The following is a 16899-nucleotide window of genomic DNA, read 5'->3' on the forward strand; positions in this document are numbered from 1 at the left end:
CAGTCTGGTAATCCAAAGTACTATTGAGACACAGAGAGAGAAAAAGGGATTTCTGTGGTTTTTATGCTTATTGTTGCCCAATTATTTAGGAAAAGAAGAAATGAGAGGTGAGCTCTCAGTAATCTGTTTCTATCCTCTACTCCTGAGATGAAAGAGCAATGCACAATGGCACAAAACTTTGCGTTTAAAAACTAAATGTGACCATCAGCTAATTGTCCTCATAAATGAGTTTCAGACAGTTTTAGAATATTCCACCAATGCTCAGAGTCTAAAGTAGAGATTGACAGGAAAGGTAGGAAGGAGGCAGGTGGTGTAGGTCCCATGAATGATGGGGGTGGGGCATCTGAATTAATGAGTTGAGCAGTTTCTTCAGCTCTAAAATGAGGTTGAACAAAATTATCTTTAAAGGATTCTTTTAGCTATAAAATTATATAGTGTTATGATCCTAAATCAGCCATGCTCTTCTGTAAGAAATGAAAATCATCATGCCTAACCTTTGCACAGTGACTTACAAAGGATTTTCACATTCTTTACCAAATGCAATCAATACTTAGGTTGAAAAGGCCTATAGTTATTTTCTTGAATGATTATTTACTTATTTTATAAACTTATTTATTTATTTTTGGCTGCATTGTGTCTTTGTTGCTGCATGCACGCTTTCTCTAGTTGTGGTGAGCAGGGGCTACTCTTTACTGCGGTGTGCGGGCTTCTCATTGCGGTGGCTTCTCTTGTTGCAGAGCACAGGCTCTAGGCATGCGGGCTTCAGTAGTTGCAGCACGTGAGTTCTGTAGTTGTAGCTCGTGGGCTCTAGAACGCAGGCTCAGTAGTTGTGGCGCACAGGCTTAGTTGCTCCGCAGCGTGTGGGCTCTTCTCGGACCAGGGATCGAACCTGTGTCCCCTGCATTGGGAGGCAGATTCTTAACCACTGCACCACCAGGGAAGCCCTTGAATGATATTTAGATGCAACCCATTCGTTCACTTATATATTCCACAAATGGGTCATTGGTTTCTACTCTGTCCTATCCAGTGTGCTAAGAGCTTGGGAAACAAAAGTGAACATAATTTACACCTTGTTTTTATGAAGTGTACAGTCTACACTTCATAGGACAAACAGATATTAAATATACATATAAAAATATATACATATTGATATATATCTAGAAATATATTTTATATAATTGTATATAATTATATATACAATTTTATTTATACATATATAATTATAAGTTGGGAAAATCACATAAGAGGAAGAGTTAAATGAGTGAAAACACCAAGTTGAAATATTTTAGATAGGGCTGTCCAGGACGGTCTGAGGGGCTCACATGTAAACTAAGACCAGAATCTTGTAAAGGAGGCAGCCTTTCAAAGAACAGGGAAGGAATGCTCCAGGCAGGAGGAATGGCACGACAAAGGCCTTAAGGAGGAAAGAGGGGAGCGTGTTGATGTCACTGAGCACAGGGCAGTGTGGCTGCAGCAGGATGAGCAAGGGACGGGGTGGGGGGCAGAAGGTGGGGTAAAAGGGGTTTACAGGGGTCATGTCTCCTAGGCCGCAGGAAGGAGTTTAGATTTTCTTTAGAGTGCAAGGGGAAAACAGGAACGCATTTTCCATAGGAAATGCTACGGTCTTATTTATTTAACAGACTTCTCTGGTGTCTGGGTGGAGAGCGGTTTACAGAGAGCAAGAGAGGACCTTAGCACTTGTCCAGCTGAGGGAAGATGGCGGCATGGGCTGGGCAGAGGGGTGGGGGAGGGGCATATTTGGGGGGCAGGTTAGAGGATGTACCAACAGGGCCTGCTGTTGGGACACAGGAGAGGAGGTGACACCCCGGTTTCTCTCTTAAGCGTCTGAGTTGCTTATAGTGTCATTTGCTCCGACAGGAGCGATTGAGAGAGAAATAGGTGGAGGAGGGAGAGTAGAAAGGTGTGCTTTGGGTCCTGTTAACTGGGCGGTACCTGTGAGACCTCCATATGGACACCTCCAGACGGTGATGGGACACATGTGTCCAGGAGTCCCTAACAGAAGTCACTCTCAGAGATAGAGCTTGCAGGTCATCTGCATGTAAAGAAGATTTAAAGTCCTGAGGTGAAGGGATATAGAAAGCTCTCATGAGGCAAATGGTTCTGTTCTTTGTTGGGAAACTAGATAAATCAAGATTCTCACTCCATCTTTTTTTTTTCTTCAGTTTTTTAAATTGTAAAATTTTATAACAAAATGCATCATCTTAACCAACTTTTATAGGAATATCTGAGAAAATTCTTTAATAAACTATATCACTTCACGTTATAGCCATGAGTACATTTTTTCCCATTTTTAAAACTGTAGTATAATGCACGTAAGATACAGTTTACTATCTTTACCATTTTTAAGTTTACAGTTCAGTGACTCTTTTTTCCCCACATCTTTATTGGAGTATAATTGCTTTACAATGGTGTGTTAGTTTCTGCTGTATAACAAAGTGAATCAGCTATATGTATACATATATCCCCATATCCCCTCCTTCTTGCGTCTCCCTCCCACCCTCCCTGTCCCACCCCTCTAGGTGGTCACAAAGCACTGAGCTGATCTCCCTGTGCTATGTGGCTGCTTCCCACTAGCTATCTATTTTACGTTTGGTAGTGTACATATGTCAATGCCACTCTCTCACTTTGTCCCAGCTTCCACTTCTCGCCTGTGCCCTCAAGTCCGTTCTCTACGTCTGCGTCTTTATTCCTGCCCTGCCACTAGGTTCATCACTACCGCTTTTTTAGATTCCATATGTATGCGTCAGCATACGGTATTTGTTTTTCTCTTTCTGACTCACTTTACTCTGTATGACAGATTCTAGGTCCATCCATCTCACCACAGATAACTCAATTTTGTTCCTTTTTATGGCTGAGTAATATTCCACTGTGGCATTAAAACATTTATATTGCTGGGTAACCACCACTTCCGTTCATCTACAGAACTCTTTTCATCTTGCAAAACTGAAACTACGTGTACATTAAAGACTAACCACCCCCCACCCCCATCCCAGGCCCTGGCAGCCACCATTCTACTGTTTGTCTCTGTGATTTTGGCCACTCTAAATACCTCATGTGAATGGAATCATATCGTATTTGGTTTTTGTAACTGGCTTCTTTCATTTAGTATCATTTCTTCAAGGTTCATCTCTGTTGTAGCATATGTCAGAATGCCCTTTCTTTTTAAGGCTGGACAGTATTCCATTATATGCATGTACCACATTATGCTAATCCATTTATCTGCTGAAGGATACCTGGGTGGCTTCCATGTTTTAGCTGTTGTGAATAATACAGCCCACCTCATTTTTAAACTCCTGAACCCCACATATCCATCAGTCTGCTGAAAGATGTTTAGTAAACACCTATTATGTTCACAGCACTGTGACAAGCAAACCATAAACTGCTGCTCTTAAAATTGGTAGTGATTAATATTCTGATATGCTATTCTATAGCAAGTTAAAACTCTTGTATTTGGTGTTGTCTGCGCTGATTTTGCTTTGTGTTTTATATGAATTCATCAGAATCCCTATAACATTTGTGGAACTGAATTAGCGAATACTACTTATAAAGTAAGTTTTCGGGGTTAAAGTCAAATTCTGGTTCCTTTGGTGTGCTTTTATGAAATAGCTAGAGTAATGCAAACATAATTTTAAAAAGAAAAATGTATATATATAGTGCCTATTACATTTAAGGTGACTCATTTACATTTATTCTCCCTTTTTTTTGTGTGTGTGCGGTACACGGGCCTCTCACTGCTGTGGCCTCTCCCGTTGCGGAGCACAGGCTCCGGACGCGCAGGCTTAGCGGCCATGACTCACGGGCCCAGCTGCTCCGCGGCATGTGGGCTCTTCCCGGACCAGGGCACGAACCCGTGTCCCCTGCATCGGCAGGTGGACTCTCAACCACTGCGCCACCAGGGAAGCCCTCTTCTCCCTTTTTATAGCAAGACAAAGAGGAAAGAATGTGTACAATCAGCAAATTTTCTCTGAAAGAAATAGGTCTATTACCCACAAATAAGATTTACTGCAGAATTATACATGAGAAATTGTAAAGAAAGTGTTCACAATTGAAACTTCACTGTAGGCATCTATTAGGGAGAAATGTTAGCTAGAAACCCAATTTCCTTATAAAATAACAGCAAAAACAACTGACATTTCTAGTAAGCAAAGTCTTAGAGTTACCACAAGCCAAATTTTGGTTCATGAATGCAAATTTAGTACATGTTTTTGCCTTCAGGGAATGTTTACAGAACAGAAGGGACAATGCTTTAAGCAATTCAGTGCATAGGGAGAGATTGTGTTTGTGAAAAGGAATATATAAACCTTGATATATGAAGGCTTTAAAATATATTAAATGATTGTGGTGACTCTGGAGAATTGTATTTATTATGCAGTTTTTCCTCTTTCTTTCTTGAAAATTGATACTCACAGTGTCTTTTGCTGAGACACTGCTTTATACTAGAAAATCCGTACTTACTCCATACTAGAATGAGTGAGCACTTTATGGCAGTATTTGTATAAAAATGAGTGTTTTCTATGTCAAAAGGTTGTTCCTCAGCATCTTCCTCTTGGCCACAAGTCATGAACCCTTTAATCCCAGAACTGGAATCTCTGTAATGAAAAAAAGTTCCATGGCTTCATTTATTGATGACATCATCTCAGTGTTTTCTCCACAAGATCATAAACACATAAATGCACTGCTGATGGGCTGTTGAATCAAAATATGATAATGTTGTGCTCTCCCCTCCTTGGGATTTCAAGACGCTTCCAATCAAAGCATCGGCTAGGTCAGCTGTATTGGACTGGTCTTTGGTTTTCCTTCCTCTCACAGATTTAGTGGAACAGATTCTCACCTTTCCAAGTAGTCACACCAAAAATCACTTTAGAGGGGGCACCAGAGTAGGGAAAGAAACACCTTCCATAATGAATAATATTGTTGATACCAGTGTTAATCATTTGAATGAGATCATTAATTTTTTAACACTGAACAGGCCATCAATGTGTACTTCAGTTTTAAGTTTATAACTAATGGAACCCAGAAAAATCTGGAGATGGTCTGATAGGAGCGTTGCAGGATAGGAAGTTGCATTGGGCCTACAGGTCAAGTCAGCTCCATGAATCACCTTCTCAGTCCACAAGCTTTAGGTAAGCCAGCCTCACACCTGCTCAACTCCTTGATTAGTATGTCATCTCATTGCCCAGAGAGAGCATCTCTGAGAAGCTGGAGCTGGGATACAGCTTACTGGATTTTTAAGAGAATAAGTATAACACAGCTATAGGGAGCCCCTTTCCTTTCTAACTTGTTTCCTCTCTGTCTTAGTTTATGTAATTCCAGGCAATAAAAAAATCATACATCTTGGTAATCACAGACTAGGTCTCTATTTTCCCAGGTAGGTGTGATTTCCACCAAATCCCCTAAGGATTTGTTTTCTCCGTTTTGGCAGTCTCTATCCGCCCCCGCTTCTCCCAATCCTCTTGACAATTCCTCTAACGTTTACTGCAACTCTGATCCATTTACTCAATGTTACATCAACATGTAAAGTTTCGCATATCTATTACGCAGAGAGATTTCACTAAAAGGAGAAAAATTCACACCCTGAATAGGATGGAAGGGTAAGGTTACTATGGTTACTTCAGATACCAGGCTTCTACTTATGTAAATTGTCTTCTGTGGAAAAGTACGAAAGAAACTGGCCTCTGAGAACACTTAAACCAAAGTCCTCACAAGACTTCATTCAGAGCCTCATTTGCAGTTGAATAAAACCTTGCCTCTTTTCTCTGCTTCCCCAGTTATCTTTTTAAGTCACTTTGTTTGTATTTGAATATTCTCCTTCTCTTATTCCTTTTCCCTTTGTCCCCTTTGTGAACTTGTGAGATGGACGGGATTGAATCCTAACTAGAAATCTTTTTGTATCTAACAGAATGTTACCAAAGTCGACTGACAGTTAACCATTTTGAAGAGATTATAATGGGCAGGGTACATTTATGAAGTGACTACCCAGAAGCCCAAGCATATAAATTAGTGAAGAATAATGTGGCCATGATTTCTGATCAGTGAATTAGGGGTATTAATTAATTTCATGACTCAGACTGTCACAAGTCATACCATTCAAGTTGTTAATTTCTATTAAGTCAGTGTGTTTCCGTGTTGGCCAGAATTGTAGAAGGAAAACTATATGGGGGTTAGAAGCCAAAACACCCTTTAAAAATATAAAGACTATTCATGGAAAAAAAAACACTGAAAGAGAGAGGAAGCTAACCACAGTCCAGAAGAAGGTACTAAATAGATAAGATAACCTGACAAAGAGTTCATATTCAATATAAACAATTCCTAAAAATAAATAAGTCAGGCAACACATTTGAAAAATGGGGAAAAGACTTGAACTAGATATATAAAAGAGAGATTGCCAAATGGCAATAAATAGACTACAACATCATTAGTCAGCAAAGAAATACAATGTAAAACCACAGTGATATACCATTACACACACACCAGCATGGTTTAAGTGAAAGACAACACCAGGTATTAGCCTGAATGTGAAACGACTACAATACTTAGGCACTGTTACTGGTAGTAAAACTTGATATATTGTTGGAAAACCATCTGGCAGTATCCATTAAAGCTAAACATAAGTATGTCCCATAACCCAGAAATTCCTAGGTATATACTGAACAGAATTGTCTGTGATGGTCACCAAAGTACTTGCACAGGAATAATTATAACTGTGTTATTTCTAATAGCCCTGAACTAGGAATTACCCAACTCCCCACAGTTGATTAGATAAATAAATTGAGTCATACATTGGAATACTATAGAACATTGAAAACAAACTCCTGATGCTTTTATGAATTAATTTCACAAACATAATATTGAGTGAAAGAAGCCAGGCACAAATGAATATACATTGCATGATTCCAGTAATATAAAGAAAGTTCAAACATAGACAAAACTAATCTGCAGTGTAAGAAGTTAGGTTATGCTTACCTGTGGTTAGGCTTAATCCCTAGAAGAAGATAGAATGTAGGCTTCTAGGGTTTGAGTAAGAATACGGTTTTTTTTAATCTGGGTGCTGGTGAGTTGGGAATTAAACACTTATATTAACTCAGTCCACTAATAAAGAGCCAGTCTTTTAACTCCCAGACCAGAAAATTATACCCAGGGAAAGCTGGTCAGAAACGAGGGTGGACCCTTTAAATTAAGGGAAACAATTATTTAGGGGAGTGGGGTGAGACGGATGTGTAGACCAGACAGAATCAGTTAACACAAACATCAGATGCTCTCACCACCCCTCAGGTTTTCCTGGTTTTGTATGACACACTGGAAGAATGCTCTTCTGTGGTAGCCCTTGAATCCAATCATGATGTTTTTTTGAAGACTTCCTCCGTAGCACCTCAGATCAGAGTTGGCTTTTCCTCCTCGTCACCCCGTTACTTAGTTTCTTGGTCATAAACACAAATCACTTTGGCCATAACATAGTGGGTTTGAGATTCTGCCCAGCCCCAAGTGTGAGAACTTTGCCAAGTGACTATGGGAAAGTAAAGGATCTGATTGATTTTGGCTACTTTTTGATCTCTAGGATACCGAAATAAACTTGCCTAAGTGACAAATCAGACAAGATCTTTCAGTTCAGCAACAGATTGACTTAACTTCTGAAAAGCAGGAGTTAGAAATGACAGTAAATGGGGATCAGATGAGAAGAGAGCCGTCAATGATACCTTTTGATGCAGAAATTCCACCACTAGGTGTAAACCTTCCTTTGAATATGTTACACTGATAAGGATGACAAAAAATAAGTGTATTCTTTTTCACCACGTTTCCTTTAAACCCTACTTGAAAGTGGTTCTCAAATTGTGGTCCTCAGATCGGCATCACCTGGACACTTGTTAGAAATGCAAATTCTCAGGCCCCAGCCACACCTGAAGCTCTGGGGGTGGGGACCAGCAAATTGTCTTTTAAGAAGCCCTCCAGGTAAGTCTGGCACATGCTAGAATTTGAGTAAGTTATATGTCGCCTTCATACTTCAGTGTCTTTGTTGGAAGGGGAAGGACATATGGCTTACATAGTCTTCACTTTGGGTTTTAGGGGAGCAATATATATTAAACAAAACAATTAAGGCTTTTCGAAGAGTGCTCAAGGCACCGCGGGGTTGAAAGGGGCCTCTACTGGGAAGATCAGCCGTTCTTAATTCAGGCTGCACACTGGACACACCAGAAGAGATTTTAAAAAATACTGTTCAGGGCTTATTCCCAGAGACTGATTTAACTGATCTTGAGTGAAGTCCCATACATCAGTATTTTTTTTTTTAAAGTGCCTCTAAAATAGCAAAAAAACAGAGTTGAAAACCAGTGGTTTGGTTCACCAAACTCCTATGTCTGAAGATGCACTTATTCTTGTTTTTGAAGAGTCGCTTCCCGCAGGCTCCTGGTCTCACTGTTCAGTTTTCTGTTCGTCTTCATGTCTCATTAAAGTCTCTCTTTCTGTGGTTTGACCCATTTGACTCAGTTGGTTTTAAAATACTTGTTGATTACCTGCAGTGCAGCCAGTAGGACTGTGAAATACAAGTAGCCTTCACCTCCCATCTGGCCCATGTGGTTCTCATCTCTTCTTCAAAAATGTCAAAATGTTTTTGTGTGTAGTTCAGTAGGTGGGGCTCTGGGGTCCAGCAGCTCTGAATGTGAGTGCTAGCCTCAACCCTGAGTTTGAAAGAAGCTCTCTTGAGCAATTAACTTTGCCTTTAAGAGTCTTGGTTTTCTCATCGATAAAGGAGGCTAGTCTAGTGCCAAATCACAGTACATTATTGGGAGGATTAAATGAGGCAGTGCAAAGGAACTCTTAACATGGCACCTGGGGTACTGGTAAGCCCTCAGCGTACAGTCTTCGTTACTGAGGGCCCATTTCTGGCCATCTGTCACATCCTCACCAACTGTTCCAGAACTGAATGTCAGAGTTCAATCCCAGCTCACTCCCCAGAAGCTAATTATCTGACCTTAGGTGTGTCGCTTAACCCCTCTAAGCTTCAGACTCCTCATCCATAAATTGGGGATAATTTTAATACCTCATGTAAAACCTGCATAAAATAAGCACCAGAGATTATTTAGCCCAAGGCAAATCATTGTTTGGTTATTACAATAGCGTAATCTCATAGACTGAAACTGATTTTAAAATCTTTTCAGGACAGTTATTTAAGAGGTTTCAGCATTAGACTACCAGATAATTGGGCTTCCATTGAGTTAATATTTGGGTTGGGACTGGATTTGGGTTAGTGTTGCAGTTAGTATAAGTATTAACTTAAACACAATTAATTATGTGGCCAGGGGGTTATGGTGCAGAAGGAAACCAGCTGGCTTTACCTCTTCCCAGTTTCCAGTCCACCCTGAAGCCTCCTTCTCTTCCCTCCAGGGCTTCTCACCTCACTTCTCTAAGAGCCCTCCTTCCTTTTATCACCTATGTAGCTCTCACCAGCAGGACTGAGACTCACAGCCTCTCTTCAACAGACAGACCTGATCCACAGTCTAGCTTCAGCCTCTCTTTCTCTTCCCCCCACTGAGGACTAAATCCTCCTGATGCACAGGAAACATACCATGCTCAAATGTGGTTAAATTCTTTCAAACCCGCTAAAAACTTCCCCTTTCTAATGGCTTCTAATTTGAGAACAGTACCAGTCGTTCTTTTGTCTCCCGTGCTTGGAAACTAAAATATCCTTTAAGCCCATCTGTGAAGCAACCAATTCAATTAAATTTTGAGATAAGTGCCCATAAAGCATAATTGAGAAAAGACAAGAGAAGCTTGCCGTAAGAAATGATGAGTTCCCCGTGACTATAGGACTACTTACGTTGTGATTCTCCGCCTTCCAAATGTGCCTGCTATTCATGAGTCATGTAGTCTTGTGCCAGCTTGTGCAAACCATTGTCGGGGCTGCCAGGCTGATTTCCCTGTCTCTGTGCATGAATGGCAGTTCCATGTGTTCACTGATTAGAGAAGCGCTGAGGGAGGAATTAAAGGGATGATCCTAAATGCATCCATTGAGAAGATTTGAAAGAAGTCAAAAGTCTGGTGTGATTCAAACAGGAACCAACTTTGTTTTCCAAAGGATACTAGTGCTGTATTAGGAAACATTTCATTGCTAATCAACTACTAACTAATCCAGGTATGTGTTGTCAACTTCTTGGGTTTCCATCAAAAACTGTTGTGCCTTAAAGTAGCCTCTCCCAGTGGTCCAGACCTTTCTAGGCTTCCTAAATTAGTTGGGTTATCTGAGTTTGTAGCAGCTGCGTAGGTCATGAAGCCCAGCACTTGGCTAAGCATGAATTCACGCTCTAAGAGCTCTGGAATAAACATTCAGGCCAGTCTGGAAACCTCGTTTGCCAACTCTATTTGAGGTCTTATTAAGGGATAAATGCCTCTGGTCTGAGAAGGTTCATGTTGATTAAAGCCTAGTGGCTCTTCCCATTCAACAATCACATCTATTGATCCTGACTTCAGTGTTCCCACTGATGTGCTCCATCTTGCCGAACTCTGAGTTCACTCCTGCCCCAACCCCACCATGAGCCTTTAGCACTTTTGTGAAATAAGTCCTGGATGCTCTCCATTCATGCTTTGGTTCCTCTGGACCCTGCTCTAGCTGTGTCCTGCCCTCCAGCCCCACCTAGGTGGTGGAAATAGTAGAGCTATGATACAGTGTTGGCTCTGTCTCACCTTAGGAGGACCAGCCTCATCACACCTAGCAAGTCAGCTGGTAAATCTCCACTAACAGGGAATTCATCACCATGAGGGCAGCCTTCAAAACCTCTGATTGTTAAATATTTTCCCTAAAACTGAGCTGACGTCTGTACTTTTGCAGTGGCAAGATAACAGGGTGATTAAGTACCGGGGTTCTGATCTTAGTGCCACCACTTACTTAAACTAAAGTTTAAGTTGCCTAGAGAAGTTTCATGTAAACAAAGTAGCAAACTGAGTAGACAATAATTCCTACTTTATATGCTACACATCCTCTATATTTCACCTAATCCCTTTCTTAAAGCTTCAGCAGCAGAAACAAAGATAACATGGTGCATACAAGGCTAAGTGCCTTGAAAGACATTTAAACACATAAAAATCCCCTATGACATTTTATATTTATAGACATTTCCAATTAATTTATATTGAGGTATTCAAATAAGTGTTCTCATTTATTAATGCTCAAATTTGCCATTTTTAATAAAAAACTAAAAGGCCTGAAATATTGGAGATCCCACTTGTTGGGACTATATTGTCAGTCAGTTCTACAATGGAATCAATGATAAAGAAATAATTTTATTCACTTCATCTCATAAACATATCTTTCCCCTCTTAGCTTAACTCAGTTTGAATTAAAATATTGAGAGAAGCATCTTCTTCAACAAACATTGTTTAAAAGCTAAAGGCAAAAAACACAATACTGATGTCACAAAATGAGATCCATTCTTATTATCATCTTTTCCATGAAAGAAAATCAGATTCCTTTCCAGGAATGAGGATATGTCCAGGGTGAGGAAGGTAATGAAGTGAAGAAATAAGAAAGCATTTTCTTACATTCCTCTTGCATAAGTTCAATATAAGTTGGCATGGAGTCCTTCCCGATCAATTTCCATTATGTGTCAACCTATTTTGAAGTTCTAGAAGAGTAGGTCCATATCAACCTGATTGGCTCTGAATGGTACCTAGCCATCCACAAAATGCATTAATAAATCTTCTGAAGACCACAATCAATGTAGAGACTCTTTGTCATTTTATTTTAGATCTATGAACATCTGTTCTGTTTGCTTACATTTGACAGATCTCTTTTATGTGCATTATCTCATTTGATCTTCACAATTATCTGGTGGTGTAGGCAGGGAAAATGCAATCCTTATTTTACAGTTGGTTAATCAGAGGTTAGAAGAGATTGTTGTGTTCATTGCAGTGGGGGGTGGGGGTGGAGGGTGGACTCCTTATTTAGATGAGAATATTTGGGGTATTATAAATATGGGAAATTTCAGCGAAGATGTATAAGTACATTCTGGGATTTAAAATTGAAATTATCTAATTTTGTATTTGTTGCCTTAAATACACTAGAAAATAGAATTAAGATACTTATTTTCAGTGTGTAATAGCTGTGAACACAGAGTGAACCATATAAGTGGGTTGTGTATGTATTGTCTAAAAAAAAGCTTTGGTTAATAGAATATGGCCAAGAAAATAGTATTAAATGAAAGATGTATCTGATACTTGAGGTAGATTTGTAAGATGTCTTGTGAGGGAAAAGTCCTAAAGAAATAATCCCATTTGTAAACCTGACCTCTTCCCTCAACTCTTATACCTAATGGGGTGCTAGTGAATATTTAACAACCAGCTGCCTGGGAAAAAACCCAAAAGACCTGACATGGGCATTTGCGTGTTCATGTGGCATAAATACTCCTACCACAGCTGATTTCAAGCTACCAATAGTTTAATAACTTGTTTATAAATCTCTTGGAATTTCTATAGTTGGTTTTCATAGCTTGTGCAAGCTAACTCCAGCCCACCCTTGTGTAGAGTTGTGTAACTTACTACTCAGCATCTCTACTCGCATGTCTGATAATTATCTCAAACCTCACATGGCCAGAGCTGACCTCCTGATCTCCTTTTGCCTTGCAGTCTCTTCGCCTATAGACCTCTTCTTCCTGTGGTCCTCTTTGTCTCAATTAACAACAACTCTATCCTTCTAATTGTTCATCCCAAAATCCTGGGTGTTATCCCTGACTCTTTCTCACATGCCTTTTCAGATCTGTCAGAAAATCTGGTAGCCACTACATTCAAAATATATCCAGGTTCCAACCACTCTTGACAACTGCCACTGCTCAGTCCCAGATCCAAGTCATGATGTCTTGCCTGACTTACTGTGTTACCCTCCTGTATTTGTCAGGGTGAAGCTCTCTAGGTGCTGTAACAAACATCCCCAACCCTCAGTGGCCTAGTGTAATAAAAGTTTATTTCTCACTCACCTCATTGTTTGGGTAGCTCCCCGTAAAGTGATGCCTTGGGGATCCATGCTGCTTCCATCACGTCTTTACTATTCAATGGTTAACTCCCAGCCCCACAGAAAGTAGAAAGAGAGAGCATCTAAAGGCATGAGATCTTTCAGGAGCCAGGCCTGGAAGGAATATACATATATCTCTTCTACTCACATTCTGTTGTCTTGAACTGGGCATATGGCTCAGATACCCAGATACAAAGGAGCTATTTGGCAGTCAGATACCTTCCTTTAGTACAAAAGACATTAGTTTTATTATTGGCTCTATCGCTTGCAAACTCTGTAGCTTTATGTAAACCATGCAACAGCTCTGAACCTCAGTTTCCTCATCCTAAATAGGCCTAACATTCCTCTTGCTGAAAGTGAAGGCTGTAAAGGTGAATAACCAATTTCTGAAAATTTTGTGAAATTCACAAGGTAATACAAATATGAAATTCATATTAACAGTTCATTCTACATATATTCAGCAATATTTTTACAGGTTGCTGGAAACATAGAAACAGGATTTTGTTGGCTAGAAACTGTTCTTGCTGTTACAAACAAATTACTTTCTATTTGTACGTTATGACTGATTGTTTTTGAATGGTCCATGACAGATAAAAGTACCGGCCTTCTGGAGGCAATGAATGGTTATAAAATCAGCTATTAATGAATGGTCTTACAATTGCAAAGTGGGAATAAATGTAATGCCCCTATTAGTTTGCACTCTCTCATGAAGTTTCACAACATGAGAGTCTGAATGCTAGCCAGAATGCTAGGCCACAGTCACGTTTTTCTGATATATGTTGAAATCTCAAGTCATCAAGAGGAACAAATTTTGGTAGAATCAGTGGCATTGTTTTTGTTTATTCTCTTCAGAAAATAAAAGTCAGATACTTTTTCAAAAAAAAAAAAAAAAAAAAAAAGAAGGAGCTGGAAAATGTAGTCTTCCTATGCACTAGGAGGAAAATGAAGCTGTTTGGGTCAACACGTAGCACTGTCTGTGTCATGTCTCCTCAATGGTGTCTCTGCTCCCACCCTTGAATCCTCTAGTCTATTCTCAACACAGAAGCAGTTAGATAATCAATTAAACTATAAGCCAGATTATACACTCCTCTGCTTCAAACCATCCAATGGCTTATAACTCATGAAAGGTGAAAAACCAAGGTCCCTGTGATAACTTACAGGCCTTTCATGGCCTGGCTCCAGTTTCCTCTCTTGTCTCACTGCCTACTTCTGTCCTGCACGCTCACTGGGTTCCAACCGCATCGGGCTCCTTGCTATCGCAGTGACATGTGAGGCACACTCCTGCCTCGAGGGCTTTTCATTTGCTCCTCTTTTGGTTTGGATACACTTCACCCAGATACCTACCTGCCTATCTCCCTCCCCTTCCTCACATATTCCTTAAATGTCACCTTCCTTGGCTACCATATTTAAAATGTCAACTCTCTTGCTCAGTTCCCTTCATCCCTACTGTTTTCCTGTCCCCTTTCTGTTTTTTCTCTATAGCACCTTCTAATACACATGTAATTTACTTATTTATTATTTTATTATTGTCCCTGTCACTGTACCCTTAGGGAGCTAAGTGTATTTTTTGCTATATCCCAGTACCCAAAACAGTGCCTAGAAGATAATAGGTATTCAGTAAATATTTGATTAATACATGAATTAATGAGTGAAATTAAGATTTGTTTCGTTTTTTAAATTTATTGATTGATTTTGGCTGTGTTGGGTCTTTGTTGCTGCACACGGGCTCTCTCTAGTTGCAGCGAGCAGGGGCTACTCTTCGTTGGGGTGCACGGGCTTCTCATTGCCGTGACTTCTCTTGTTGTGGAGCACGGGCCCTAGGCGCGCGGGCTCAGTAGTTGTGGCTCACCAGCTCTAGAGCGCAGGCTCAGTAGTTGTGGCGCACGGGCTTAGTTGCTCCACAGCATGCGGGATCTTCCCGAACCAGGGCTCAAAACCGTGTTCCTGGCATTGGCAGGGAGATTCCTAAAACACTGCGCCACCAGGGAAGTCCCAAGATCTTTTATTCAGTAATCTGTTTTGAAAATATGAAGGATTCAAAGTTCTTGCGTTTATCAAAACTCTTACAATTGAAGACAAATGATATAATTTAAACCTACAATAATAATAATAATAGAGTGCCAGATAGTGTGCAAAGTATTATCTCTAGGTTATATTATTGAATCTTTTCCAAAATCACTATGAGATCATTAATTTTTTCCCCATTTTATAGGTCAAGACTGGAGCACATAAAGGATAAGTCATTTGCCCTGGCTTAACATGCCTAGTGAGAGGTTGGGTGGAGCTTTGAATCCAGGCAATTTGACCCCAGAGTAGAGGAATTTAGATGCCAAGAGCGAAACATTTCTAGTCTGTGTTGAGGGAAGAAAGACTTAGTTTAAAGTGAATGAGTTCTGCCACTAATTAGCTGTGTGAACTTGAACATGTCTGAGCCCCTTTGTTTTTTTGTTTGTTTTTTTCTTTTTTGTTTTTTTATCATCCACTGTGTGAAATCTTTATTTTAAATTAAAGTTGATTATTATAACATTACTAAAACAACAGAATAAGAAAGAGAATAACATAACAAAAACTCATCATCTAGATTTAACAAATATAAGATTTGGTCAAATTTGCTCCAAAATTTTTTTTTTTTTTTTGGTAGTATAGTTGATTTACAGTGTTGTGTTAGTTTCAGGTGTACAGCAAAGTGATTCAGTTTGCTCCAAATTTTTTAAAGAAATAAATATTACTAAGTATGTGAACAAATATGTAAACATTTGTAACTAATCAAGCTTTATTTGTACAAGATAGTTAACTTGCTTATTTTGTTGTGAAAAATAAGCAAACCTTTGTTCTGTATCCAGTGCTTACCTTTAGTCAATTTTTTTTCTTTCACCCTCCAAAACTTGTCATTCACACAATCCCCATTTCTCTTGGTGGCACAATCATTTGTTAAAATCTAATTGTAAGGAATGAGCCCCTTTGGATCTTAGTGTTTTCGTCTGTAGAGAAGACACTACTACCAGATCACTGCACAAGTCCCTTCTGGCTTAATGAACCAATAACTTGCCACAAGCAGTAAACAGAGGATCCACCACTCAAAGCCCTGTCTTTTGAGCTCTCTCAGTGACTTTCCTACCCTTATGGTATCTGCCACGAAGAATATGTCAGACAGGTAGAGGCACTGAATGGCCGAGTAACACACTGTGCGTGTAAATAAAAACCGAGTCATGGTACAAAATATATTCAGACAATGGATGCCATAGCTGGTTTGTATCTTAAATGAGCTCCTTTTGTTGTGACTAGCCATTATAAGATTAACATATATTAGAGCAGGAGGTATTTTTAATAACTTTACCATGATTTAAATGCTCACGTGTATCAACTTAGTTAATATTTACAACTGTGGACCTAGTATTTTCATCAATTCTTCTTTACAGTTAAAGAAACTGAGGCACAGAATCATTAAATATTTTACCTGTGGTCAGCAGGTGAAGCAGGACTGGAATCCAAATTAGTCTGACTCGTAGAAGCCAAGCTCTTAGCCCCTCTCCCGTGCTGACATTCAATACAAAAATATCCCTGCACAGTTGGGAGGAAGTGGAAAGAGAACAATAAAAGACAACTGCCTCACTGAATGTGGTCATATGATGAAGTTCCTCTGTAACAACACTTCTCTCAGACTTTTTTCATTGTATAACATGAAACAGACCCCATTTAAAAGTGCATACATGTAGAAGTGCATGACAACTTAGTGGGCTAAAAAAAAACCCAAAAAATACCACACGCTAATTCCATGATGACATCTTACAAACAGAGCCCATGACGTTTGTTCTTTTTCTGGTCATTTTGCAGTAACTGCGTCTTCCTGAAACTGGTCACCTGATTTCAAAAAATTAGGAAAG

The 16899-nt window shown here is 39.7% G+C and overlaps 1 long non-coding RNA gene across 1 annotated transcript; it reads right to left on the minus strand.

Moving 5' to 3' along the window:
• Positions 1-3883: 3883 nt before the first annotated feature.
• Positions 3884-16569, minus strand: LOC112400974 (uncharacterized). Its single transcript, XR_003003497.1, has 4 exons — positions 16473-16569; positions 9833-9983; positions 4477-4610; positions 3884-3933 (listed from the first exon to the last, which is right to left on the minus strand). It is a non-coding gene; the product is annotated as an uncharacterized LOC112400974 (long non-coding RNA).
• Positions 16570-16899: the final 330 nt, after the last annotated feature.

Source organism: Neophocaena asiaeorientalis, unplaced genomic scaffold (genome assembly GCF_003031525.2).
Source record: "Neophocaena asiaeorientalis asiaeorientalis breed wild unplaced genomic scaffold, Neophocaena_asiaeorientalis_V1.1 scaffold130, whole genome shotgun sequence".
Classification (NCBI taxonomy): Eukaryota; Metazoa; Chordata; class Mammalia; order Artiodactyla; family Phocoenidae; genus Neophocaena; species Neophocaena asiaeorientalis.